This window comes from Lepus europaeus, chromosome X, assembly GCF_033115175.1.
Source record: "Lepus europaeus isolate LE1 chromosome X, mLepTim1.pri, whole genome shotgun sequence".
In the NCBI taxonomy this organism is placed as follows: Eukaryota; Metazoa; Chordata; class Mammalia; order Lagomorpha; family Leporidae; genus Lepus; species Lepus europaeus.
The window spans coordinates 31,592,230-31,619,791 of record NC_084850.1 but is presented as its reverse complement, the minus strand read 5'-3'; the positions used below and the strand labels follow the sequence as shown (position 1 = coordinate 31,619,791).

Genomic DNA, 27,562 nt, shown 5'->3' with positions numbered 1-27,562 from the left:
ATCTCTCAGTAAAAGTATAATGGAAATCCAAAGCAAACAACAGGAATATTTATGGAAAAATGCAGAGCTGAGTTGTTATTTACCAATAATAATATTGAATGTAAAAGGCCTAAATTCTCCAATTAAAAGATACAGACTGGCTGAATGGATTAAAAAACAAGACCCATCTGTTTGCTGCCTACAAGAAACACACTTAACCAACAAAGATACACACAGACTGAAAGTAAAAGGATGGAAAAGGATATTCCATGCTAAAGGAAAGCAAAAATGAGCAGGTGTAGCCATCCTAATGTCAGACAAAATAGACTTTAAGACAAAAACTGTTAAAAGAGACAAAGAGGGCATTATGTAATTATTAAGGGATTAATTCAACAGGAAAATGTGACTATAGTAAATATGTATATACACACAATGCTAGGACACCTACCTTTTAAAAACAAATGTTAATAGAACATCCAATACAATAATAATGGGGTCTCCAACACACCACTTTCATCAATGGACAGATCAACTGGATAAAAATAATCAACAAATAAACCACAGAGCTAATCTACACTATGGGCCAAATGAACTTAATTGATATTTACAGAACCTTTCTTCCCACAGTTGCAGAATACACATTCTTCTCATCAATGCATGAAACTTTGTCTAGGAAAGCAGCAAACTCAAATTGCAATCACACTGTGTATCTTTTCTGACCACAATGGAATACAGCTGGAAATTAGCAACTTAAGAAACTCCAGAAAATATGCAAACACATAGAGACTGAACAACATACTCCTGAATGAACAGTGTGGGTCATAGAAGGAATAAAATATATTCCTGGAAATGAATGAAGATAATAACATAACTTATCAAAAAGTATGGGATAAAGCAAAAGCAGTGTTAAGAGGGAAGTTTAATCTAGCCCAATATTTATTAAATAAGGAATTTTTTATACTATTCTAAGAGTCAGAGCTGGTAGGCAGACTTCTGAGAAAAGAAGATTTTCAAACGTCTCTTAAGCCCTTTGGTGGAGAGAGAGAGAGAGGGAAGCACATTCAGCAAGGGAAGGAAAGAAATGATATATACTGATCTGATTATGTCACATGTGTCTAGATTGTTTAATTCTAATTAGGACCTAGGGAAAATGATTCAGTGACTGCTGTAAAATTCTGGGGTGGAAACATCTTGGCACCATGTTATTTGATAAATTTCGTCTACTAAAAAGGGTTATAGTCTGGGAATGGGATATTATTCCAGAAGTCTTGCCTATTGTGGAGAATCCCACAGGAGTCTCAAAAAGAGTCACGGATCACTGCTTACCTGGAAAGGAGATGAACTGTGGAAACTTCACAGTAAAACATTGAGTTAATAAAAGTTACCACTAGCCACAAAATAAAAGTAAAGTGGAGTTACATAAGTCAGGAGCTAAGGCAATGCCTAACGGCTGTTAGGGAAACACTCCTAATCATACCAAGCAGACATCTCTGGTCAAATAACAGTGTGCTATGGACAATACCCTCCTACCCACACTGACTGGACTGTTCAAACAGAAGTAAGGCGGGAACAGTATTGACTGGACTGTTCAACTGTAAGCAAGGAGGAAACAACATTGATTGGACAACAAGTTGGAGGATGGCAAGCTGGAGGACTGCCGGAAAATGAGGATAAAAAGGGAGCCCTTGCACTACTCTCCATCCTCTCGGGGATCATGGCCCAGTGTGTGTGAACCTCTGGATCTCCACACTTCTGGAGCTGAAGAGGCAGCCCGCTAGCTTTTGCTACGTGGCACAAGGCGACTATGGGATCAAAACCCCAGGCGAGATGTTGTCTCACCGCCTTGCCTGGAGTCCTTATTAGCTTGCTGCCAGACCTGACCACAAAGTTGGACCAGACCTCTCAGCAGGGGACCTCTCCAACTTCTTGCCTTGCCCTCCGCCTGGGAAGTAAGTAAGTTAAGTAGAAGATAAGTAGTTTTGTTAAACTAAGCAGTTAAGCCAACTAGTTACGTTAAGCTAAGTAGCTAAGTTAAGTAGTTAAGTCATGATTAAGTTGTGGTGGGTGTTAAGTTTTTTGATAAGTGTATTAAATAGTATAGATTGCTAAGTATATTAGTACTGATAAGTGTATTGACCTCAATGAGCATGCTGATGAGTAGTGTGATAAAAAAACCAAACAAACCCTGGTGTGTAAGCAATAAAATCTCTCATTGGAAAGACAGTCTTGTGTCCTGGTGTTCCTTTCTTCCCCGTGACTGACATACGTCGCACTTGCTACTGTCGAGCTGCGTGACAGTAGGCGCTCGTGACACCTGTTACTTGGTGAATCTGGAGTTTAAGAGTACTAGGGTAAATAAAATCTAATTATTCTAAAAAAAGAGAGAAGTTTATAGCAATTAGTGGCTACATCAAGAAATTAGAAAGGCATCGAATAAATGATCTAACAATGTATCTCAAGGACCTAGAAAAACAACAACAAATAAAACCCAAATTAGAGGAAATAAAGAATTTTTTAAAATTAGAGAAAAAAATAAACAAAATTGAACAGACAAAAAATATAAAAATCAGTGGAATTAAGACCTGGTTTCTTGAAAAATTAACAAAAATGATACAAAATTGGCTCAACCAACCAAAAAGAGAGAGGATCTAAATTAATAAAATCAGTGATGAAAAAAGAGGTGTAATAATGGTTACCATAGAAATAAAAAGAATCATGAGGAATTACTACAAAAATCTAAATGCCAATAAATTGGAAAATCTAGAAGAAATGGATAGATTTCTGAACACATACAATCTACCAAAATTGAGTCATGAAGATATAGAAAACCTAAACGGACCAATAACTAAAATGGAGATTGAATCAGTAATAAAGACCCTCCCAACAAAGAAAAGCCCAGGACCTGATGGCTTCACTGCTGAATTAAACCAAACTTTTAAAGAAGAATGAATATCAATACTCAAGCTATTCAAAAACAATTGAAAGGGAGGGAATCCTCCCAAACTCCATCTATGAGGCCAGCATCACCTTAATTCTAAAACCAGAAAAAGATACAACATAGAAAGAGAACTACAGATCAATAACCCTTATGAATTTAGATGCAAAAATCCTCACAAGCTAATCGAATCCAATAACACAACAGAAAGATCATTTACTCAGACGAAGTGGGATTTATTCCTGGTGTGCAGGGATGGTTCAACATACATATAAGTTTCACTAGTTAATTTCCCAAAGGGACTACTTTTTTAAACTGAAACTTAAACATTATAAATATTTATGGGCTACTACATGATGTATATACTGTATGATGTCAAATTATGGTAAAATATCTATTCAAACATTTAACATTCCTTTATGGTAAAAACATTGAAAATTCCATTTCCTGTTTTTTAGAGAAATGTATAGTGCATTATCATCTGTAGCCACCCCACTGTATAATAGAATATCAGAATATCTTACCCCTATCTAACTTGGTACTTGTTAATCAACTTTTCTATATCTCTCCATGCCCCCTATTCTGCCATTTTTTGGTAAGTAGAATTATATTTTTAATTTCTAGGAAATCAACTTTTTGATATTCAACATATGAGTAAGATCATGTGGTACTTGTTTTTCTGTGTTTGGCTTATTTCACTTAGCATTGTGACCTCCAGTTCCACCCATGTTGTTGCAAATGACAACATTTTATGTGTTTTTACAACTGAAGAGTATTTTATTGTGGATATATGTCCCATATTCTTTATCCATTCATCAGAGAATGGACACTTAGGCTGTTTCCATTTCTTGACTATTGTGACTAGTGTTGCAATAAGGACAGTATGCAGATGATATCTCTTCCACAGAATGATTTATTTCCATTGTCTGTATACCCACTAATGGGATAGCTGGATCATAGAGTTATTCCTATTTTTAGTTTTTGAGAAACATTCATACTGTTTTCTACAATGGCTATACTAATTTGCATTCCCACTAAAAGTATGCAAGTGTTCCCTGTTCTCCACATCCTCACTGACACTTGCAATCTTTTGTCTTTTTTTAAACTAGTTTTTTTTTTAAAGAATTATTTATTTGAGAGACAGAGTTATAGACAGAGACCGTGCCAGAGAGAGAGGTCTTCCATTCTGCATGTTCACTCCCCAAATGATGGCAGTGGTCAGAGCTGAGCTGATCTGAAGCCAGGAGCCAGGAGCTTCTTCCAGTCTCCCACGTGGGTGCAAAGGCCCAAGGACTTGGGCCATCTTTCCCAGGCCATAGCAGAGAGCTGGATCAGAAGTGCAGCAGCTGGAACTCGAAGTGGCGCCCATATGGGATGCTGGCAGGCACTACAGGCTGGGGCTTTAACTGGCTGCACCACAGCACCACCCCCTCCCTGTTAGTTTTTTTTTTTTTAAAAGATTTATTTTATTTATTTGAAAGACATAAGTTAGGGAGAGGAAGAGACAGAGAGAGAGGTCTTCCATCTGCTAGTTCACTCCCCAAATGGCTGCATGGCTAGAGCTGAGCTAATCCGAAGCCAGGATCCAGGAGCTTCTTCTGGGTCTCCCATGTGAGTACACGGGCACAAGGACTAGGGCAATCCTCCATTGCTTTCCCAGGTGCATTTAGCAGGGAGGTGGATCAGAAGTGGAGCAGCCAGGACTTGAATAGATGCCTATATGGGATACCGGCACTGCAGGCCAGGGCTTGAACCTCCTGTGCCACAGTGCTGGCCCCTCTTTTGAGTAGCTAACCTTAATGCAGTGAGGTAGTGTCTCATTGCGATTTTAACTCACATTTCCCTGATGATTAGTCATGGTGAACATTTTTTTCTACATACCTGTTAGCCATTTGTATGTCTTCCTTTGATAAATGTCTGTTTAAACCTACTGTCCATTTTTAAATTGATTTTTTTTGCTATTGAGTTTTGTTGAGTTCTTTATACATTCTGGTTATCCACCTTTTGTCAGATGTATAATTTGCAAATATGTTCTCCCATTCTGTAGGTTGTTTCATTATTCTGTGATTATTTCTTCTGCTGTGCTGAAGCTCTTTAAGTTGGATGAAAGCCTCTCTATTTTTCCTTTTTGTTCTCTGTGCTTTTGGTGTCTGATCCAAAATACCTTGCCATTCCAATGTCCCCCAGAAGGAACTACTTAAAATGGGAACAAACATGTTACCTGGGAAAAATTTGTGACTATATAAAAGTAATCCATAGCCTAAATTTTCTGGGACTTAAAGATTCCCCATTTTGCAAAGAAATTTAATATATTTCCCTTTGCAAAACCTGAAAACCTAGTTCCAAATTTTATTCGCCAGAACAAACTACTGATTCTATAAAATTGGCTTTCACTGGTTACTTGTGTTATTATTATTTTTTCTTTTTCAAGGAGGAAATATTGTGGATAGATAATATGTTGCAGACAACATATTATATATGTTGATTATATTTTTAATCCTCATTTTCTACATACATTTTTCTCATTTACTTTATAAGACAGTTGACATGGTATAATTTTCTGTATTATTTATTTTTATTGAATTATAATCTACAGTGTCAAGGATAGGCTATTTAAAGAATGATTCAAGTAATCACAAGGCAGTACAAAAATGACAGAGTCTAAGAGAGTCTCACTGAACTTTGCAGATTGAAAATCTAGATTATCATTCCAATGTACCTTCTGAAGGATGTTGATCAACACTTGCCTTTCATTTCTTTTTGACAGTCTTACTCTTCTGTGTGTATTAAAGGTAAGAATGTGTTATAATGCCATAAAATAACATAAGAAATGCCACTCCAATCAGTTCTCTAACCTATCCAGCATAACATTTCTCTAAAGGACAAGCTGGCAACAAGCCTGGCTGTTCTCTGAAATATCAGCTTCAAAATCAAAGGGGTAGCCTGAAGCAGAGACTGCCTACTTCCCACCAACATTCGTGTTCTCCTCTCTTTCTGGGAACACAGACTGCATTTCTCAGCCACCATTTCTCTTAGGTGTTTCTATGTGACCTAGTTCTGGGCAAATGAAATGAAAAGTGTGAGCAAAAGTGACGTTTGTCACTTAAAGGCTTTGCGACTAAAAACTTCTCATCATGGTCCTCATTTTCCTTCCTCATCCACTAGATAGAAGAGAGCAGGCTCAAATAGAGTTAAAGCTTAGTACATTCATTCCACAGAATGTTAAACAATCACAGAGAGTGCAGAGTTTCTAACTATTTAACCACTTTAAATATGCTGATACTTAACTCTCAACACACACACACACGTGAGAGACAGGGCATCCCTATCCATGATCCTCCACACCTCCATTCCGCACTGCCTGCAGCCATAATCATTTGGACCAGTAATGGATATCCAACCTCAGAGACTGTCCCATTTTCTCTTTTCCTTTCCCTCCTCCACTCTGTCTCAAATCCAGACACAGAACCACAATCAACTAGGGAAGCTAAGATGCAGGCCATGTTGAGCCAGAGCTGGAGTTACAACACAATGGGACACAGAGAAAGGAATCTCATCTACAGTAAAGGCTGTGAATGGAGCATACATGCAGAGAGAATTGCACAAGAGACATCACATAAAACTAGAAAGAAATCGAAAGATGGAATATTCCATTTTCATTAGCCTTGTCTGTATATACATACATACATATATATAACAACTACAATGCAAATCTCTGCTCCATAGAGATTTGACATTGAAGAAAAAAATGAAGAAATCTTAGATGCAATTATCTTTGGGGGATTAAATTTGTAGTTATTTTTCTTTGTGCTTATCTGTGTTCTTTCTGTTTCTGACATGAAGGTATACACTACTTGAAAAGATTTATTTATCTGAAAGAGAGAGTTACACAGAGAGGTAAAAGGACAGGAAGAGGAGAAGAGGGAGAGAGGGGGAAGGAAGAAGGAGAGAAGGGAGGGTAAGAAGGGGAAGGGGAGGGGGAGAGGGAGGGAGCAGGGAGTGGGGAGGAAGAAGGAAAGGGAGAGATAGTGTCCATCTGCTGTTTCACTCTCCAAATGGCTGCAAAGGATGGTCCTCATGTGAGATGTCAGCATTGAAAGTAGAGGCTTAATTTGCTGTGCCACAACATCAGCCCCAGAATGCACTGGTTTTATAAGGTCCTTCAAGTTCTGGCCTCTGAGGACCTGTCAATCTCACTACTGCTATTGCCTCCAATCTCCTTTAGGCTTCTTACCATCTTATGCCACATGTGTCTTCACAAATATGCTATTTTCTTTCAGGTTTCTGTGCTGCTATAAGCTTTTTTTTTTTAGCAAAGAATAATATCAGAAGAGCTAAGACGTTTCCAAAGTAGTGTATAAATTAAAGTGATTGAGAGTAAAGTGGGATAGGCAGGATGAGAGTATATATCTAGGGAAAGGAATAGAATAAACAAGGAAACGTATGGATAAGTAGGTAGGCAGGCAGGTAGATTGATAGATGGATGGAGGGACAGACAGTTGATAGATACATAGATCGAGTTATATTTGCAAGGGAAGATGATTGGTTGCTAGTTTCTTCAGAGGTTACCCTGTTATAGGCTGTCTATATTGGATCTAAATAGTCAGCAATGACTATTTCTCCAGATTATACTAGAAAACAAAGCAATGATGTGCAGTATAAACTGAATACATAGTCAGTGTGTCAAAAATACATTCCTGTTGCTTAAAACTCTCACAAAGAAATTGTCTGGAAACTGGTGCAGTTTTATCTATGACGTGATCTACACCCTGATTTACATCCTAGGCTCTAGCCCCTGCTGCCATTGCTGGAAGTCAGGTGGCCACATGGCCCAACCATGTCAAGCTCCACCCCCATCCAATGGGATTCACTGCTCCTGCTTCCCTGCCCGCCCTCCAGCAAAGTTTTAAAAGGACCTGTTCCTGGCTCTCTTGGCTTCTCTCACCTGCTCTCCTCTCCTCCTCTCATCTCTCTTCTCTCTGCTCTATCTTCTCTCCTCTGTCTCTCTTATACTCTCCTTCTCTCCTTTTTTCCATCTTCGCCCCTTTCCTCCAGCCTGCTGGCTTTTCTCCAATAAACCCTTCCCCTTACTCTGGTGTTGGTGTGTTTTGTGATGGCCTAACAAAAATACATAACAGAAATAGGACAAGTTAATTGGGGATAAAAGTATATAAGGAGTTTCCACTGTAGTAAAAGGAAAGCAACTGGGGGAGGCTTAGAGCTAAATGGGTTTAATTTAGTGCTTTCCAACTCAAATTAGACTACAGGCTGGAAAAATAACTAAATCCCCCAACAAAGGCTTTGGAGACAGCAATAGGAAGAGGATGGATGGGAAAGGAAAAAATAAATTGTAGCAGTCTTAAGAGAAGTTCAGTAAAAAGTTAGCATGTCTTAGAAAATTTTGCCTCACCAGTACCAGGACTAGGATGAGAAACACTGATCAAAAAGAGTTTCTCAATTTGGACAAGCAGCCCACAGGGAACTTTTGCAATGTCTGGAGACACTGGGAGTTGTCACACCTAGGGGGAGGGCTACCACCTGGCACTTGGTGCCTAGAGATGCTGCTAAACATCCTACAATGCACAGGACAGTCATACACAACAATGGATTATTCAGACTAAGCTGTCAATAGTGGCGAGGTTGAAAAACTTTGGTCTAAAATTATTCATTCAATTGGTACATGCAGTTTTGAGTATTCAACATCTCTGCAGGCGGGAACCTGTCACTCTAAAGATTTCCAGAAAAAGATTTCTTGCCAGGCACTCATGATCTTATCTTTCTCCCCAAGCTCACAGCTGTTATTCCTTGAGGCTATTTGTATTCGGGATTGGTCTATTATCCAAATAAATACCCTGAACCTTAGGGCCAAAGAGCATACACAACTCACTCATAATTGCCTCAAACATTTACCCTTGCTGACCAAACAAGGAAATCTTTGTAAAATATGGAGAATAGAAAACATTTTCTACTTTCAATTTTTTAAATTGCATTTCAAATTGTACCCTTCATGAACCTGTCACAAAGCATAAATCCAAAACCTGAAATACCGATTAAAACATGCAGAATATGTAATAATCACAGCTATTGAAACATTAGCTCCCCGCCAGTCAGGCCACCTAAGAAACAGTCAAATTCAGCTCTATGCTGTGCTTTAAAGCTTAGTACTACAATCCCACTTGAGCACAGAAGAATTTGTGGAAACCAGGCCTTCCTTCCACTGAAATGTGCTCTCCTTGGTTCCCTGCTGTGCGGATTTGTGAGCACAAAGAAGAAACGCATTGGTTCACTTTAATTATTCAGGGACAGCACAGGCAGATAACCAAGGTAAGGTCAACTTCAACAGTATAGTGACTTCAAGCACTCCTTTGACTTTAAAATATGCATTTATATTTGTCAAATATAATATTAAAATGAAATATAAAATACATATATAAAATCCATTATAAAATATTATAAAATATAAAATAGGGGCCAGCACTGTGGCACAGTGGGTTAACGCCCTGGCCTGCAATGCTGGCATCCCATATGGGCACCAGTTTGAGACCCAGCTGCTCCACTTTCAGTCCAACTCTGCTTTGGCCTGGGAAAGCAGTAGAAGATGGCCCAAGTCCTTGGGTCCCTGCACCCACATGAGAGACCCGAAGGAAGATCTTGGCTCCTGGCTTTGGATTGGCACAGCTCTGTCTTTTGCATCCAATTGGGGAGTGAACCAGTGGATGGAAGACCTCTGTGTGTGTGTGTGTGTGTATAACTCTTTCAAATAAATAAATAAATCTTTTTTAAAAAAAGAAATATAAAATATATTAAAATATGAACTTATTTTCTTTATGCATCATTGTCAACATGTACAGAAAATTATCATGGAACATAAACTCAAACCAGATTTTAAGTATCTTTCTATGGGATACATAAAATGAAGTTATATTTATTTCATGATTATACTGAGAATGACAATATTAAGAAAGATATTGAAACTCCACATCAATTTCACAGTATAACTCAAAATGAGGTAGAAATCCACCCCAAAACAAAAGTGGATTAGATCTCTGTACAATCTGTAGCATCTTGAATCTTATCTTATAGAGGGTTTTGTTATTTTGTTATTTTCAAGTTTTATTTATTTGAAAGGCAGAGAAACAGGGAGTTTAGGAGAGACAAAGAGAGATTTTCCATCACTGGTTCACTCCTCAGATGGCTACAATAGCCAGGTGTAGGCCTGCCCAAGGAGCCAGGAACTCCATCCTGGTCTCCTCAGTGGGGGGCAGGGGTCCAAGTACTTGGACCATCATCTGCTGCCTTCCTAGGTGTATTAGCAGGAAGCTGGACCTGAAGCAGAGGAGCTATGACTCCAACCAGACTTCCAACGTGGGATGCTGGTGACAGAAGCAGTGGCTTAAACACTGGCCCCCAAGGGTTTGCTTTTTTATATTCATCCATTTAAAAAAATTTTTATTGTGTGACTATTTTTTGTCAGGAAAAGTGACTTCATAGACTACTATTACACTGACCTAAAATTGCCTCCTTAACTATATTTGTCTGTCATCATCACTACCTGCTGACAGCGAAGCATAATGTCTTTTTCATTTCCTCATGACTATTGGAAATTCCAAAGGAATTATGACTGTTCAAGTTAAATTTATCTCACTTATTTAGGAACCTCACCAGGAACTAATAAACTTGCAATTAATTAGAATCCAACTAACTAGAAAGCTGAATTGATCAAGAGTCTTTCAGTGGAAGAATAAGTGACAAGGAAGCCAGCCACAAAACAATAGAAACCGTCAAGCCAGAAAGGACCTCAAACGCCATTTAGCTTCATACTCTCATTTGACTATTGAGAGAAATGAGGTTGAGAGGAAGAGAAAGATGTTATCAAGGTCACATAGCTATTTAGTGACAGAACTGGACTTGGACTCACTATTTCTAATTCTAAATCCATGTTTTATTTTTTTCAAAGACTCACAAATGGTCATTAAAAACTTGCAAAGGATATCCTGGGACCACTAGATGTTTTGTTCATTCTACATTTTCTTCAGCACTGTAGGATAAAAACTCATGTTTAAATGACAACCATTCCATATTGCAAGATTTTCAATGATAAGTTATTAAATTGTGATTTGGAGTGAAATGTAGATTTATATTTAAGAATGATTTGCAACAAGAATGCCAATTTTTAAAAGTTCCAATTAACCTTAAGCTAACCACCAAATCAATTAATCAAAATCCCCCAGTTTTCTGGGCATTTAGGCACATCATGATTTTAATATAAATAGAATAAAAACTAGATTATGTCTCCAGGCAGGAAAATTTAAATAAACCATAAATATTCAGAGAAAGATAAAAAGAATTGACTACCACAGACAAATTATTATAGTGCAAAGGACAGTGAATTGGTTGCGTGGAGACTTGCATTCCAGCTCCAACTCTTGCTCCAGCTGGCACATGGATGTTATTAAAATTTCCAAGATCTAGTTACTTATCTTTAAATCAGACATAGTATCTATTATATTTATATACCAGTGTTTTTCAGAGTCTGGTATAAGATAAAAATTAAGAGTAGTTCAGATAGTAAAAAATTATACATATGAACATTATGAAAAAAACTGCATGGATTTAAAATATTTTTGCTTCGAAGGACATTTGCATCTTAAAAATATTTGTTTGAAAGGCAGAGTAACACACACACACACACAATCTTCTATCCCCCAGTTCATTCCTCAAATGGCTAAAGCGAGGATCTAGGAACTCCATCCTGGTCTCCCACATAGATGGAGGGGGCCAAAGTACCCATCTTCTGCTGCTTTCCTAGATGTATTAACCGGGAGCTGGATTGGAAGCAGACTAGCTGGGACTCTAACAGGTACTCCAAAATGGGATGCATGTGTCTCGGGTAGTGGCTTAACATGCTGCACCACAACTCCCACCCCTAAATTTATCTTTTAATTCTTTTTATCCATGAATTTTTGGAGTACTTTCATCTATATAATATGCACAAATGCCTATATGTCACACACACACATCTATGGTGTGTATGTGTGTATGTGTGTGTATATATATATATATACACATATACATATATATATATGAAAACTAAAGTCTAAGTCTTTGATTTTGACAAATAAGAAAAAAGTGTTTAGTTGCAGTTGTTTCTACTAAAAAGCAACCAGCAGTGTTGTCACAAAATTATCTAAGTTAATGATACTATTCACTGTGATAAATGACAGAATTTGAAAGATTAGACTGTCATAGCTGAAAGACAATTATTTTAGTTGAAAGGTGGGAGAAACAGCACACTATGAATATTTTATGCCAGAAGAAATTTAATTTACTGAGGAGGCTAATATCATGTTGTACCTGATATTTTGATAGTTGAATTGGAAATAGTCATAAGTTAGCATCTATGTCGTCAATGTTTTTTTTTTTTTTTTTTTTTGACAGGCAGAGTGGATAGTGAGAGAGAGAGACAGAGAGAAAGGTCTTCCTTTTGCCGTTGGTTCACCCTCCAATGGCCGCTGCGGAAGCCAGGAGCCAGGCGCTTCTCCTGGTCTCCCATGCGGGTGCAGGGCCCAAGGACTTGGGCCATCCTCCACTGCCTTCCCGGGCCATAGCAGAGAGCTGGCCTGGAAGAGGGGCAACCGGGATAGAATCCGGCGCCCTGACCGGGACTAGAACCTGGTGTGCCGGCGCCGCAAGGCAGAGGATTAGCCCGTTAAGCCACTGTGCCGGCTGTCGTCAATGTTAATCCTGTGTGTGTATTTGTCACCATTAAGTATCTTCATCAATAACAAGAGACTGCCTAGTGCTTTCTGTATGCCAGATGGGAAACAGAAGTCTTATGATGGCTTAGCCAATGATAAACACTTGCCCATGGAAATGTGGCTTATATTGGAGAACCAGCTTTTTAAATAAGACTGGGAGGGTATAATATCACCCTCTACCATTAGAATAGCAAAGGTAAACATTTTGCACCTAGTAGACTTATTAATCCCTAAAACTGATGTCATTCATCAGCTGTATGTCCTCATTAGGATCTGGTGATTTGGCAGTCTGTACTGCTGTGTGGAATCATACTAATGTAATGATCACTGCACAATTCCATATGCATTACCATTAGGTAAATCTGACCTCTAGCTTGGTCTGTTAGTTTCTTCCTGTCGATTACCACATACTTCCTCAATGAATATAGTTCCTCTTGTATTCTTTTATAGGAAAGTTTTGCCCTGATTGAATTTCCTCTCAATCTATTGTTCCATTTCAACAGTAGTCTATTTTTTGTTCCCATTTTCTTACCTGTTACCAGTTCTTCAAACCCAACGCAGTGCAGCTTCAATGTCACTAGTGTACTGAAATTGGCTGTTAAAGGTCTAATTGACAGAGTAAGTCATCTCTTCTCATCCACATTTCAATTGACTTCTCCACAGCATTTGAAAGTCATGATCAGTACCTCCTTGAAATCTCCTTCTCTGTTATTTCTGCTCTTCCATGATTGCTGCTCAATAATCTATGCTGGTTTTGTCTCCTCCATGGACTTCTAATATGTAATTGTTCCCATGGCTTGGTTCATGATTTTCTTTGAATCCTACACTAAACTCACTTCCTAGATTTTTCAAGCTTTCTTCCATAATTTATAGAAGTTCAATTATTCTGCTAACTAACCTATGAAACACTTAATTACTTGTGTCTATCATGAACCCTGGAATCAGACATACCTGGGTATGAACCGGCTCCATTACATATTAATTGGTGACACTGTGATGTGTTTATCAACTTTCGTTAAGTCTTAGTTTTAAAAGGTATAAGTTGGATGGGAAGCGGGATACACAGCAGACTCATAGAATGGCAGATGTCCTAAACAACACTCTGGCCTCAGCATCAGCCCTTAAGGCATTCAGATCTGGCTGAAGAGCCCATGAGAGTATTGTAGGCATGGAAAGCCAAGACACCATGGAAAAAAAAAAAGAAGAAGACCTAAATGAAAGATCTCTGCGAGTGAGATCCCAGTGGAAAGAACGGGGCCATCAAAGATGGAGGTACCTTTCCCCGAAGGGAGGAGAGAACTTCCACTTTGACTATGACCCTGTCGGAATAAGATCAAAGTCGGCGAACTCTAAAGGCTTCCATAGCCTTGGCAACTCATGACAAGAGCCTAGGGAGATTACTGATGCCATAAACAAGAGTGTCAAATTGTTAAGTCAGCAACAGGAGTCACTATGTACTTACATCTCATGTGGTATCTGTCCTTAATGTGTTGTCTAATGTGAAATGATGCTATAACTAGTACTGAAACAGTATTTTTTCACTTTGTGTTGCTATATGGGGGCAAACTGTTGAAATCTTTACTTAATATATACTAAACTGATCTTCTGTATATAAAGAGAATTGAAAATGAATCTTGATGTGAATGGAAGGGGAGAGTGAGCGGGAAAGGGGGGGGGTTGCGGGTGGGAGGGAAGTTATGGGAGGGAGGAAGCCATTGTAATCCATAAGCTGTACTTTGGAAATTTATATTCATTAAATAAAAGTTTAATAAAAAAAGACACAAAAGGTATAAGTTGGAATAAATAGGATAATTGCTTGGCAAAAATGCCTATCTTATAGTATGCACTCAGTAGGGATGGGAGAAAATCCTCTTCTCTCATTCTTCACTTCCTGTGACCCAGATCCATATTTTCAACTATCAATTGTACATTTGACATTTCAAACTGGATGTATCACATAGATGTTTCTATATTTCCAAAATAGAACTCATAATCTGATTATATAATTTCTGCTGCTTATTTTAAAAACATACACTCTCTATAATTCCCTGTACAGTAAAGCTTTCTGTCATTGTATGCTTCAAAAATTTTGGGAACAGTACAGGCAAAGTGCTGAAGAATAAAAGTAAAAAAAAAAAAAAAAAAAAAAAAAAAAAAAAGGCAAGCAAGCTTGGGACCTGCGCTGTGGCACAGTGGCACAGAAGGTTAAGCCTCCGCCTGTAGAGCCAGCATCCCATATGGGTGCCAGTTCAAGTCCCGGCTGCTCTACTTCTCGTCCAGCTCCCTGCTAATGCACCTGGGAAAAGCGGCAGAAGATGGTCCACATACTTGGGCCCCTGTATCCACGAGGGAGGCCCTGGCTACTGGATTTGGCCTGGACTAATCCCAGCTGTTGCAGCCATTTGGGTAGTGAACCAGTGGATGGAAGATCTCTCTCTTTCTCCCTCCCTCTTTCCCTTCCTCTCTATCTATCTCTATCTCTGTCTCTGTCTCTATCTCTGCCTTTCAGATAAAAAGGCATTGTCCTGGGGTGGGCATTTGTCATAACAATTAAAATGCTGGTTGGTATCCCTACTTCCCTGTTGGGATGCCTGTATCTCATATTGGAGTCATTGGATTTGGTCCTGAATCTGCTTCTGATTCCAAATTTCTGCTAATGTGTACCCTGGTAGGCAGAAGGTGATAGTTCAAGTAGTTGGGTTCCTGTCACCCATACAAGAGACCCAAATTGAGTTCTTAGCTTCTGGCTTTGGCCTGGCCTAGCTCTGACAGTTGCAAGCATTTGTGGAGCAAACCAGTGGCTGGAAGATCTATTTCCTCCCATCTCTGCCTGTCTCTCTCTACTATTCAAATTACAAATTTTTTAAAAGACATAATCTTTTACACAGGTTGCAATGGAGAATTAAGGTAAGTAAATGAAAGATCTGAAGCAAACTTAAACAGTTGAATCAGGTCTTAATAAACACATACACAAGGTGTTATATAACTGGTTTCTATGGGGGGTTTCAAGAAGTTTATGGAAAATTTGAATAATCTTTAGTTCTATTTTCCATGAACTTATTGAAGCCACTTCCATATGAAGGTAGGGGTAGGGACAATCCTATGATCTGAATGTGTCCTTCCAAAGTTCATATGTTGAGATGTAATCTGCAATATGTTGGTATTAAGAGGTAAGGTGTTTGGGAGATGGTTACATTGTGAGGGCTCTGCCCTCATGAATGGGATTAGAGCCCTTATAAAAGAGGCCTGAATGAGCCTGTTGGCTCCTGTTGCTGGGTGAAGACACAGAATAAATGTACTATTTATGAAAAACAAGCACTCAGGTGCCTTAAATTTAGACATCCTGGCCCCTGAACTATGAGTAATCAATTTTTGTTGTTTACATATTGCACAGTCTAAGGTATGCTGTTACAGTAGCCCCAGTGACTATGGCAGAGGTTAAGGAACATAAAGGAAGACTTCTAAGAGGTATCTTTGCCTCCTCTCTCCATTCTTCCATATTATATATAGTTATATTCTAAATCCTGCAATATCATTCACCTTAGGAAGATTAATATTCTTGAGGAAAAGCTGTCACCTCCACTAGAATGTAACCTCATTAAAGGAAGAGTTTTCATATGTTTTGTTTTTTGCTGTGGCAACAAACAGCTAGAACAGTGCCTGGTATGTGGTAGGCATTCAACTAATATCTGTTTAAGTTGATTGAAATTTATTTATGCAAAATTAATTCATCATAGTATTTATAGTGAACTTTTTTCATTTGAAGTATTTGCATTATACACTTTCTTCTACACTCACACCAAAAGAAATGGAACAAAATAGAGAAGCAGATGTTACTGTTTATTTCCTTATCTGTTTGCCAAAGGGGCCAATTCTTTTTGAGTTTTCCTGTTCTTTAAATGGAATACTCAGTACCATACTTTCACAATTCTTGCAGAGACATGTAAAGACCTCAAGACTTAACCTGATCTTATCTTTTGCTTTTAAAGCTACAAACATTTTATGTTGTAGAATTAATAAAGAGCCAGCTGGATTCTCCCAATGGAAAATGTTTAGTAGAATGTCTTTGATAGACACACATACATACATACACACACTCACCTGTAAAAAGTAAGAGAATAATTGACATGAAAATCATTTTCTACCACTTCAAAAGTAACTGATAATTTTAAGAAAATATAATAGACAAGTGTCTACTAACTTGACATGGTGATGAAAATATTCATTATGAATACCTGGGTAAGTAATTTTGTAGTCAACAAAGTTGGTAAGAACATGTTTTCTTTCTTGCTTAAAACCAGATATTTCTGTTTTAAAAATTCAACTCAGGATACAGAAGTATATAAGTTTATGTTGAAGGAAGCAAGAAGGTAGATATAGATTTCTATGCTCATATATCAATCAACTCATAATAAAAATTCCCTAACACATCTGTTTAGATTCACATTTGGACTGCAAAATTAATCTTCTTTATATTAAAACCAGATTTCATTTATGTTGAAATTTTCTCTATTTATAAAATCAAAGAAATTATGTTTGTCTATGGTTTTTTGTTGAAAACAAACAGAACAGTCATTTTAAAAGTATGTTTAAAAACAATAGGTGCCAGTGTTGTGGTGTAATGGGTTGCATGTGATACCAGCATCCCATATGGGCGCCAGTTAGAGTCTAATCTTTCTCCTTGGTAATGTCACTGGGAAAGCAGCAGAAGATAGTCCAGGTGGTAGGGCCCCTGAATCCATGCGCGGTACCTAGAAGCAGCCCCTGGCTCCTGGCTTCAGTTTGGCTCAGCCCCAGCCTTTGCATCCATTTGGGAAGTGAATCAGTAGATGGAAAATCTCCCTGTCTCTCCCTCTCTCTCTCTCTGTAACTCTGAGTTTCAAATACATAAAATAAATCCTTTTTTTAAAAAAAATAAAAATAATAGCAAGGGAGTTGGCATTTAGTGTAGTGGGTTAAGCTGCCATATGGACACTGATTTGAGCCCCGGCTGCTCCCTTTCCTATTTAGCTCCTTGCTAACGTGCCTGGGAAAGCAGTGGAGGATGGCACAAGTTCTTGGGCTCTTGTGCCCACTTGGAAGACCTAGATAAAGATCCTGGAATCAGACTGGCCCAGCCCTGGCCATTGCAGCCATCTGGGGAGTGAACCAGTTAATGGAAGTATGTTTTTCTCTCTCTCCCTCTCTACCCCACCCTGTAACTCTGCCTTTTAAATAAATAAATCCTTAAAAAAATAATACCATAAGCAAAGTAAACTAGACTGTATCAAAATAATCTCTGAAGCATTGTTCACAATCACCTAAGCAATAGACTATTATAGATGCATTTTTAGTCACAATATCTAAATTTTAAGAATACAGAACTATCTTCCATATAAATTCAACATATTCCACATATATCATTTGGTGTAGGCTGGAAAGCTTCGTTGATTTCTGTTCATCTCTAGTAAACAGGATTTATTGGTCATAGATTAATTCTATGAAGTCTTTTCCTGTCTTGAAAAGAATCTTTAAATCTGTGGTTGAAGATAGATTTTGCTAACCCTGGTGCTGTTAAAGGATTAAAGCATGAGATATTGTTGGATCTAAACTGCATATGTACTTTCTGAGCTTTTCCCCCTAGTCATTATTGAAGGAAAAAATTATGTCTCTAAATCTATTTTTTTCATTGCAAATGTTCTAAGAAAAAAACTGTATAAATGCTATGTAGATTTTAGTAGTGTTATATAATAAAACTATAACTACCCTTGGAGAACTTACATTTATGGGTTAATATTTAAAGGATATTATTCCATAGATATTTAAATCACTGCCATCACCATTAACGAATATTTCTTCCAAATGTTTTTGTTTTCCCAAGATAGGCACTAACTCTAGAAGTGTGGTAACAAGCATTGGTCATACAGATTTTATTTCTTTTTCCATTCATTGCCAATATCTCCTCTACCAATGGCCCCGGCTTTTCTTTCATAAAAATAGCCCTGTAGACTACATTTAATTGCCACATTGGCTTACAGCCAGCAAGGGCAGTTATCTTCAGAACAAGCTATAGGCATCTGTCAGAATACTAAAAATGAATGAAATGGTTGCTATGCACTTTTCTGGCCAGGCATGAATACACAGTTCTGATTTGTCTTTGTGAGCTGAAGTGGTCATGTTAACCTCAAACCCAGGTTCTCTGTAGTATTGAAAATCACAGCAAAATCTTTAAGATTCATTTTGATTAACAGATCTTAGTTAATTTCCATCATCATGATGCTGAAAAATAATTACCACCCAAGAGTAGGTCAAACCAAATTAGTTGACCAAAAATTTTTAATCAGTAACAGAATATCAAGTAAACTTTGAGTTAGCAATTTTAATTGGGTGACAACAAAGAGAATAATTAAGGAAACAAAAAAATTGCTACCATTATACTTAAAAGTGAATCTGGATGAAGAGGTTGAGAAGCTAAGGGAGCTATTTCAGTGTTCTGCAAAGAATGGGTTATGTTTGACTTCTTGAAAGAAGCAAGTGCCACTCCATTTAACTGGGTATTAAAGGCACATATATCCACTGGCATGCAAACCGCACAGATAAAATGGAGAAATGATTGCAAAAAGGAAATTGGGAAATCAGGATTCTGAAAAGTTAGAAAAAGGGTCAAAACTAGTGCTAAGTGGATGGAGATTGGAATAATGCAACACAGGAGAAAACAGAAAAGGGGACAGAAATGAAAATGAGAGTGCAGGAGAAGTTGTTGTGGCACAGTGGGTTAAGTTTCCACCTGTGATGACAGCATCCCATATCAGAGTGCCAGTACAAGTCTCAGCTAGCTCTGCTTTCCATCTGGTCCCCTGTTGACATACCTGAGAGGGCAGTGGAAGATGGCCCATGTACCTGGGCCTCTGTTACCCGTGGGAGACCCAGATGTTGTTCCTGGCTCTTGGCTTCTGCCTGGCCCAGCTCTGGCCATTGTGGCTATTTGGAGAGTGAACCAGGGGATTGATTTCTCTTTCTCTCTCTCTCTCCCTCCCTCCCCCCCATCATACTGCTCTTCAAATAAATAATCTGTTTAGAAAGAGTGCAAATCACATATGAGGTATACAATACTTATAGCAACCTTATGCTGTGAATCGCATCAAACCTTTTTTAAGATAGGAAACTGAGTTTCATAAAGGTTCAGTAATTTTTCTAAGCTCACACAGCTAATCAGGAGCAGAACCAAACCTCAAGCCCAGATCTATTGGCTCCTACAATCCAAACTCCTAATCACTGTTACAGCTTTTATCAAGAGGACAAAACAGTGTGACACCAGAGCCAAATGATAGCTTTGGGATTGAGGATCATCCTACAGGGTAGGGGGTGTGTGAAAAGAGATTGTTGGAGAATATTCAAAGAATAAAAGGATCTGCAAACTAGCATATCCAAAGTTAGAGAATATGGCAGCTTAACAATAGGAATTTCAGCATAAAATCTTGGTTTAAGGCTTACAGTTTAAGAATGACAGGTTTTCAGTGCCAGAATGATTATCTTTCCATTAGCACTTGCTCACAGAGCAGCCAACCTGGTCAAGAGGGTTTAAATGGCAATGAAGAAGAAAGGAGAGGAAAAATAGTAAGAATAATGCCTAATATCACTTAAATGGACAACTGGTGACAATGCCTGACTTTGAGTGTGCTATGCTCTTCCCACAATCTCCTTTCCTTCATTTTTCACCTGCCACCTCTTCATGCTTTTAGAACAAAATGAGACTGAGAGCATTTTCTCAGGGAAATTGCATCTTTCCCTCTTCTACCAACCTCAACAGTTTCTTGCCTATCAATATTCTCAATTTGAATAGTCTACCACCTCCAAGTATTCCTATTTGGGGATTGTTTAAATATAACAAAGCACTCATTATTGTATTGCTATTTAGCTCATTTTGCCTCACTTATGCCATAAAGGCAGTAATGCTTAGTGGTTCAATTTCAAGATCCTGGGCCTATAGCTTGGGTTCAAAATGTGATTTGGTGGGCAGCTAGACATTGTGGCACAGTGGGTTAAGACACTGTGTGGGCAACATTCCTTATCAGAGTGCCTGGGATTAAGTCACACCTCTGCTTCCAATTCAACTTTCTGCTAATGTGCCTGGGAGACAGCAGATGATGGCCCAGGTACTTGGATTCCTATACCTACTTAGGGAACCCAGATGAAGTTCCTGGGTCCTGGCTTTGGTTTGGCCTACCCATGGCTGTTGTGGGCATTAAGGGAGTATACCAGCAGATGGAATCTTTCTCATTCTTCCTCTCTATGCCTTTCAAATAAATAAAAAAATTCTTCAGAAAGCAGAAAAAAGAAAAAAAAATGATTAAATCTCCTGGGGGAGTCAGAGAGTGTTTAAAGAAGTTTGTGGAAAACTGGAACTAAAAAATTAGTTTATTGTTTAAAAAAAGGTGACTTGGATCTGTTCTCTCATATCTGTGGGATTTTAGAAAAATTCCTTAAGCTTTTGTACATAAGTTTCCTCATATTCAATTGAGGATAGTGATACTAATAGTACCTAGCTGAAGAGTTAAAGTAGTTGATTCATAAGGGCTTAGAACAGTCCTTGTCACATAATAATCCAACACACTTAGTTGTCACTATTGTTACTAGTATTAGACCATAAGTTTCTGGAGTACAGGGATTCTTGTTCCTTATAGAAGCCACAGTGTACCAGAACTAATCCATAAATACTTGCTGAGGGGCAGGTATTTAGCCTAGTCATTAAGAAACCTGTGTCATATCAGAGTACCTGTGTTCCATTATTGGCTCTAGTTCCTGATTTCAGCTTCCTTGTGATACAGATCTAGGAAGGCAGTGGTGATGGTTCAAGTAATTGGGTTCCTGTCATCTACATGTGAGAACTGAATTGAGTTCGTGTCTCCCTGCATTGGCCTGGCTCAGTCTGAGCCATTGAGAGCATTTAGGGAGTCAATTGGTAGATAGGGGTGACTTGGAGGTATATGTGAATGCTGGATGTTTTTGGAGAAATTAAGCTAAAGTGGCTCTGGCAAGCCTGTGCTAGGTTTTTATACTGAACTTTCTATAGGACATTTCCTATGTGTCTGGCTCTGAGCACACATTTTAGACATATTTTCACATTCAGTTTTCAAAACAAACTCAAAATGTAGGGTCTGAAATTTCTTCTGCATAACAGGTAGGCAAATTGAGGCCAGAGGAAGTTAAGTAATTTGTCTGAGCTCACAATAATAAGTAACTTAGTCCAGGGATGTTGGAACACATATGCTTACAAGTATCGCCCAGCCTCTTTAGCTTTGGCAGTTTACCTGTTTTTCCAGGTTGCAAAAGACATCCCATCTCCCCAAAAGATCAAACAGGCATTCAGAAGGCTGAGAGAAGGCTTGAAAGAGGTGGTGGAAAAGTTGATCGCTAGGTAAGGGAGGACTCAGGACAGGGGACAATTCTACATACACTAGGTCATCAGGACATTACATATGCAAGGTCATCAGGATGTTGTTTCTCTGAATGGCAAAAGGCAGATAGCCATCGAATAACTGGTTTGGAGATCAATCACAGAGCGGTCTTACAAAGCTTCACAGGTAGGTGTCATTAAAATGTGTGGTAGGGGAGATGGTTCTCATAAGTGGAATATGGTGAGGAAAGAGTCTATTCTGTTTAAAAGCATGCCAAGAGACGATATAAATGATGTTACATGTTTGCTTGGGGGAAATCATGAACATAAGGGTAAAAATACCTTTAGTTAGATGAACACCGAAATAGAAATGGAAAAAAAGGTTGAAATTTTTTCTTGGGCTGTTTTTATTGTGATCATTACTCCCATTTATTGCGTGCTTACTATGTTCATGGTTGCTCTAAGCACATTGCAAATATTAATTTATTTAACCCTCACAACACATTATGAAGCAAATTTTACTGTCATTCTTACTTTGCAAATGAGAAAACTGAGGCACAAAAATGTTGAGCGATATGCCCAAGATCACATGGCTAATGAGTAGTAGATCATGGAGTCTACTATAAACCACTCGGCAAGGTGCAGGAAATGGATGCTCATTTTCAACACAGACCATGGAAGTGTCATAGGAGTAAAGTGTACTAAACATGAGCGATTGCAACTTCCTAGACATTGCTAGTTTTATCATTTAGCTAAAGGCAAATATATGACAGGTCCCTACCATCCTTTGTTGATGACTGTACCTCCCAGAAGGTAAAGAAAATGATAAGGAGACTTACATCTCTGGCTGACTAAAAAAAGAGGAACTGATGAATTGAAGGTGATAAAGGAACCTTTAGGGAAAGAAACCATTTTATCTCAGAGTCCCTGAGTATATTATGAAACCACAATCCTAGACTTCAGGGAAGCAGCTCTCTACAGTGAAGTGAGTAATTCCATGCCTCAAGATACTCTAAAATGGAAATGAATTAAAAGAGTCGGTAACAGCTATTACCTCTTGAAACCAGTGTGCCTTTACTGGGTGCTCTCCATTCAGTTTTGACTTCTAAAAAAATTACCAAAATCAAGAGCTGAAAAACAAGGATAAATAAATATCAGAAGGCACAATGGAAATAATGACAAGAAGAGTCATACCCTCAGTGAACCTGAGGCTTGGACAAAATGCTAAAGGTGACAGAAAACTTCCTTTAAAATAAGTTTAGAGCAAGAAGAGTAAGAACAGAAGAGATGTGTAACTCATGCAATTGCTATTTGATGACCAAGGTCAGAGAGGCTTTATAGCTACTAATTTTCTTTGTGAAAAAGAATGGCTGTAGACTTAACAGGGTAAAATAAATGTCAGTAATCATAAATTGAAGCCTAAGATAGGCAAAGTGTTCAGAAGGAGGAATTTGACTATTATAAGTGAATTGAAATTCTTTCCCAGGGTGACAAGAGGTCTTGTAGAATAGATTTCTAGTGACAGTTGTTAAAGTTTCAGGGACTGTTGGCCGGTGCCATGGCTCAATAGGTTAATCCTCCGCCTGTGGCACCAGCACACTGGGTTCTAATCCCGGTTGGGGTGCCGGATTCTGTCCTGGTTGTTCCTCTTCCAGTCCAGCTCTCTGCTGTGGCCAGGGAGTGCAGTGGAGGATGGCCCAAGTGCTTGGGCCCTGCACCTGCATGGAGACCAGGAGAAGCACCTGGCTCCTGGCTTCGGATCAGCGCGGTGCGCCGGCTGCAGTGGCCACTGGGGGTTGAACCTGTCTCTCTCTCTCACTGTCCACTTTGCCTGTCAAAAAAAAAAAGTTTCAGGGACTGTGCTGTGGATGAAATGTGATAAAAGACTGGAGATGGTAAACATTGGCTTTGGTTTTCAAGAGGGACAGGAAGCATATGGGCTCCTTAGCTCAGAGCAGGAAACATCATGTGAATTGAGTACAAAATTCCAGAACAATCACTGAAAGGTAATTTGTTAGTACTTAGGAAAAAAGTAGTAACCATGAGAAGTCAGCATGACTTCTCTAAGAACAAGTCATGTTAAAAAATATCTTTTTTCTGTATTTGACATGATTATTTGATTGGTAGATCAGTAAAAATGTAGGTATAATATATATGTAAATCAACAAGGCATTTGACGAGATGGAGAAAGGTGGGTAGCATTCTAATAAAAGAATACTGTCTCATGAAAGAGCAACCTGCAGGGAGGATCCAAGATGTATAGCACGTTGACCTAGATCTGGTGCTAACATTTTCGTTAATGAAGAGATACACAGTAAAGCTCCACATGACAATTTTCAGACGACGACAGACCACATATAGCGTGATGATCCCATAAGATTATAATGGAATTGAAAAATTCCTGTTGCTAAGTGACATCATGGCTGTGGTGATGTCATAATATAATGCATTACCCAAAGGTCTTTGGTGATTCTGGTGCAAATAAGCTATTGTGTTGGCAGTCTCAAAATAGGAGAGCACATACAATTAGGACTGTATATAATACTTGATACTGATAATAAATGACTATCTTACTGGTATATATAGTTAATATACTATACTGCCAGCATCAGCCTCATATATCTCATGTTTATTGCATCCCTTCATTGGATCAAGAGTTCATATCAAGTGATCAACCTATACTACCCAAGTTTGGGTTAAGTCTAATGGAGTCATTTCTGAGAATGTAGCCCCATTGTTAAGTATAAGATTTCATCTAGTTAGAACAAGGTGTGGGGGAGCAACTAATTGTTGGCCACTGCGCAGAATACTGAATCAATCAATCAAGGAGACTATCTGCCAAATGTCCCATCTAAAAGGCATAAGATCTGCTCTCAGTTCTTGTTCAAGGGGCAGTCATTAGGTGGCCGCTGTCCTGCTGCTGCTTTTGAACCACATGATTGTTCTCTCCCCTTAGCCTCAGCTGGCAGAGAGGATAACTGACAGGGTTTGCCAAGAAACTTAAACATGGCCTGGTACAAAAGGAATGAACTGGGCTAATCAGATTCCCTTTCCTAGTTTTTTGACCCTAGAACTACAAAGAGAATTAGGCAGTTAGCAAAGCGACAGGCAGCTGAAAAGATGTGAGGTGAGAGGTGTCAGAGGGCACACTTGGAGTCGTGCTGTGCTCTGATAAAGGAGAAACTATGTGGTAGACAAAAGCAATATTAAGCTGATGGAAAGAATAAGCTACTGGGTAAAGAAAGAGACAGAGAGGAACAAAAGTGTAGATAATTGCTGAGCTTTATTAATGCCAGAGATGTAAGGCTTTGCCCTTCTTTTTGGTGTAAGCAGTGTTTCCTGGGTTCCCAGGGACTGACAACATAATTACTCGCGGTACCCTGAATGACCTCTACTCCCTGCAATCACAGGGCCTAATAAGAACCCACACCTGCATTTAGCTTTGGCCATTACATTTCAAGGACAGTTTGGGCAAACTGGAGTGTGTACTAAAGAGAAAGAACAGGAAGGGACATTTGAAACCAGTGAACGTGAGGAACTGGTGAAAGAACTGCGGAAACATTTAGCCCAGAGAAGAGAAGACTCGGGGACAGGGAGGAGTAGTAAGAGGGATTTTAGGCAGTGGGATCCTAAAATTAGAACTGGGAAAATGGGATGGGTTAAGAAGTGCTAAATTTTGGTTTTAACGTGGAATGGGATGCCATAGGAACTAGTGACTTCCTTACTCTGGAGATACTTAACTTTTAAAAAAAAATTAATTAGTTTTTAAAACATTTTTAATCTGCTTTGTAGATACAGTTCTCAGAACACAACGATATTCCCTCCTCCCCCATTCCCCTTCCTTCTCTAGAGATATTTAAGCAGAGGCAGGTGACAACTTAGTAGGGATAGTAATATCACCTTTCAGTTGTAGGGTGATTGTCAACGCATGTGGTACTTTCTGTTACACTGTGTGGGTCTTCTTAAAAACCTGCCAAGGCAGGTATTTCAGTATTCATCGTCCCAGATGAGGAGGCGGGAGCTTCTGTGACATGGTTCATGTACAAGGTGCTGGGCAGCCACTGTTATCTTCCACTAAATATGTGAAATGAACATTTCAAAGGATATTTTTTGGACAATTCTAGTTGATCAAGCTGATAGGGTTTCTAGGTTTTTTCAAATTCATCTTTGTGGGGCTGGATATAATTTCAAATGTACTAAAAAGGTTCCCTACTCAGTCTTACATGAAAACGTATGTTCTTCTGTGCGTCTGAGGAAACTGAGACCAATTAATACATTCCTTGCATAGATACAGAAGGTCCGTGGGTGCAGTTTGTACAAACATGCCTAGATGTACTTTTTCAAATACGAATAGTTTTCTTCCTCCATTTGCCTGAGCCCATTCCCCACCCTCCTTCCAATTTCCTGTTATTTGGCTTCTTAGAGGAAAGGAGGGTATTTGCTTCTCTGAATCGCTAGTTAACCATATTGTCCTGCTGTTTCCTCAGCTCTCTATCACTAAGCCCTGCAAATGAATTAAAAGAAGAATGAGGAAACTGGCACTTTTTTGAAAGCCTCTTGAAGAAGATACACTCAACTACTGTTCTCTGCTTTCCTCACCTCTTCCTTTCCATTAAAACAGTCAAAAACCCCAGTGATGTACAAACTCTATCATTAGTACAGTTCTAATTGTGTTAGCCTCACCATAGCTGCTGACTGCTATATTTTCTCTTGGGAGATAGCAGAAATAGCAGCTTATGAAAGCATTTAATCTGGTAAGTGATAGATGGTAGAATTTTCTGGACTTGGGCCATGGTACTTTCAGTTTGTTGGTGGTGACATATTCTCTGATGCCATGGCTGGCATTTAATTTAATATGTTGCCAAGGGGGAAAAACACTCTTATAATGAAAGTTTATTAGCCCCTCCCTTTCTGTTTCAGTTCCCAGATGTCAGGATAGGAGCTGATTAACAGACATTGTCTAGCACATGGTATGTTATGCCCATTGGTTACATATACATGTTTTGGAGATAGACTTAAATAAGGCATACAGAAGACAAGGGAGAAGTGCATGAATTTAAAACATAACAGAATGCTTTGCTTTCTTAGTTCACATATTTCTCCGTTAATAGTTATAATTTTTGATTTAAGAAAGAGTGATTAGAAATGATGGACAATTTCTCAGTTTGTTGTATCTAGTGATCAAGGGACCTAGAACTGTGGAGGAACCTCAAATCCATGACAAAGATTTGAGGAGTGAATCTGGAAACCTAAATATGTGAAGCAACAGAAAAACAGAGGCAAGTATTTTCTGCTCAAAACACCAAGCCTCATCCTAAAGACAGAATGTAGTCTTTCAAGTTACATATATGTTTCCATTTCATGAAAAAAAAGTGTTTGAAGAGAACTTATTGTTTTGAAGAATCTTATAATAAAGAAAATGGAAACTATCACTGTTCCTACAGTTGTGTTTGGGTGTTCCTGTAATATTGCAGTTTCTTAAAACAAGGGACAATTGCCTTTCTCTTTGAGGCT

General features: G+C 38.7%; 1 protein-coding gene across 1 annotated transcript in view; it reads right to left on the bottom strand.

The window, feature by feature from the left end:
• The window catches only part of TENM1 (teneurin transmembrane protein 1), an 893,298-nt gene that overhangs the window by 359,463 nt on the left and 506,273 nt on the right, over positions 1–27,562 (bottom strand). The window lies entirely within an intron of this gene.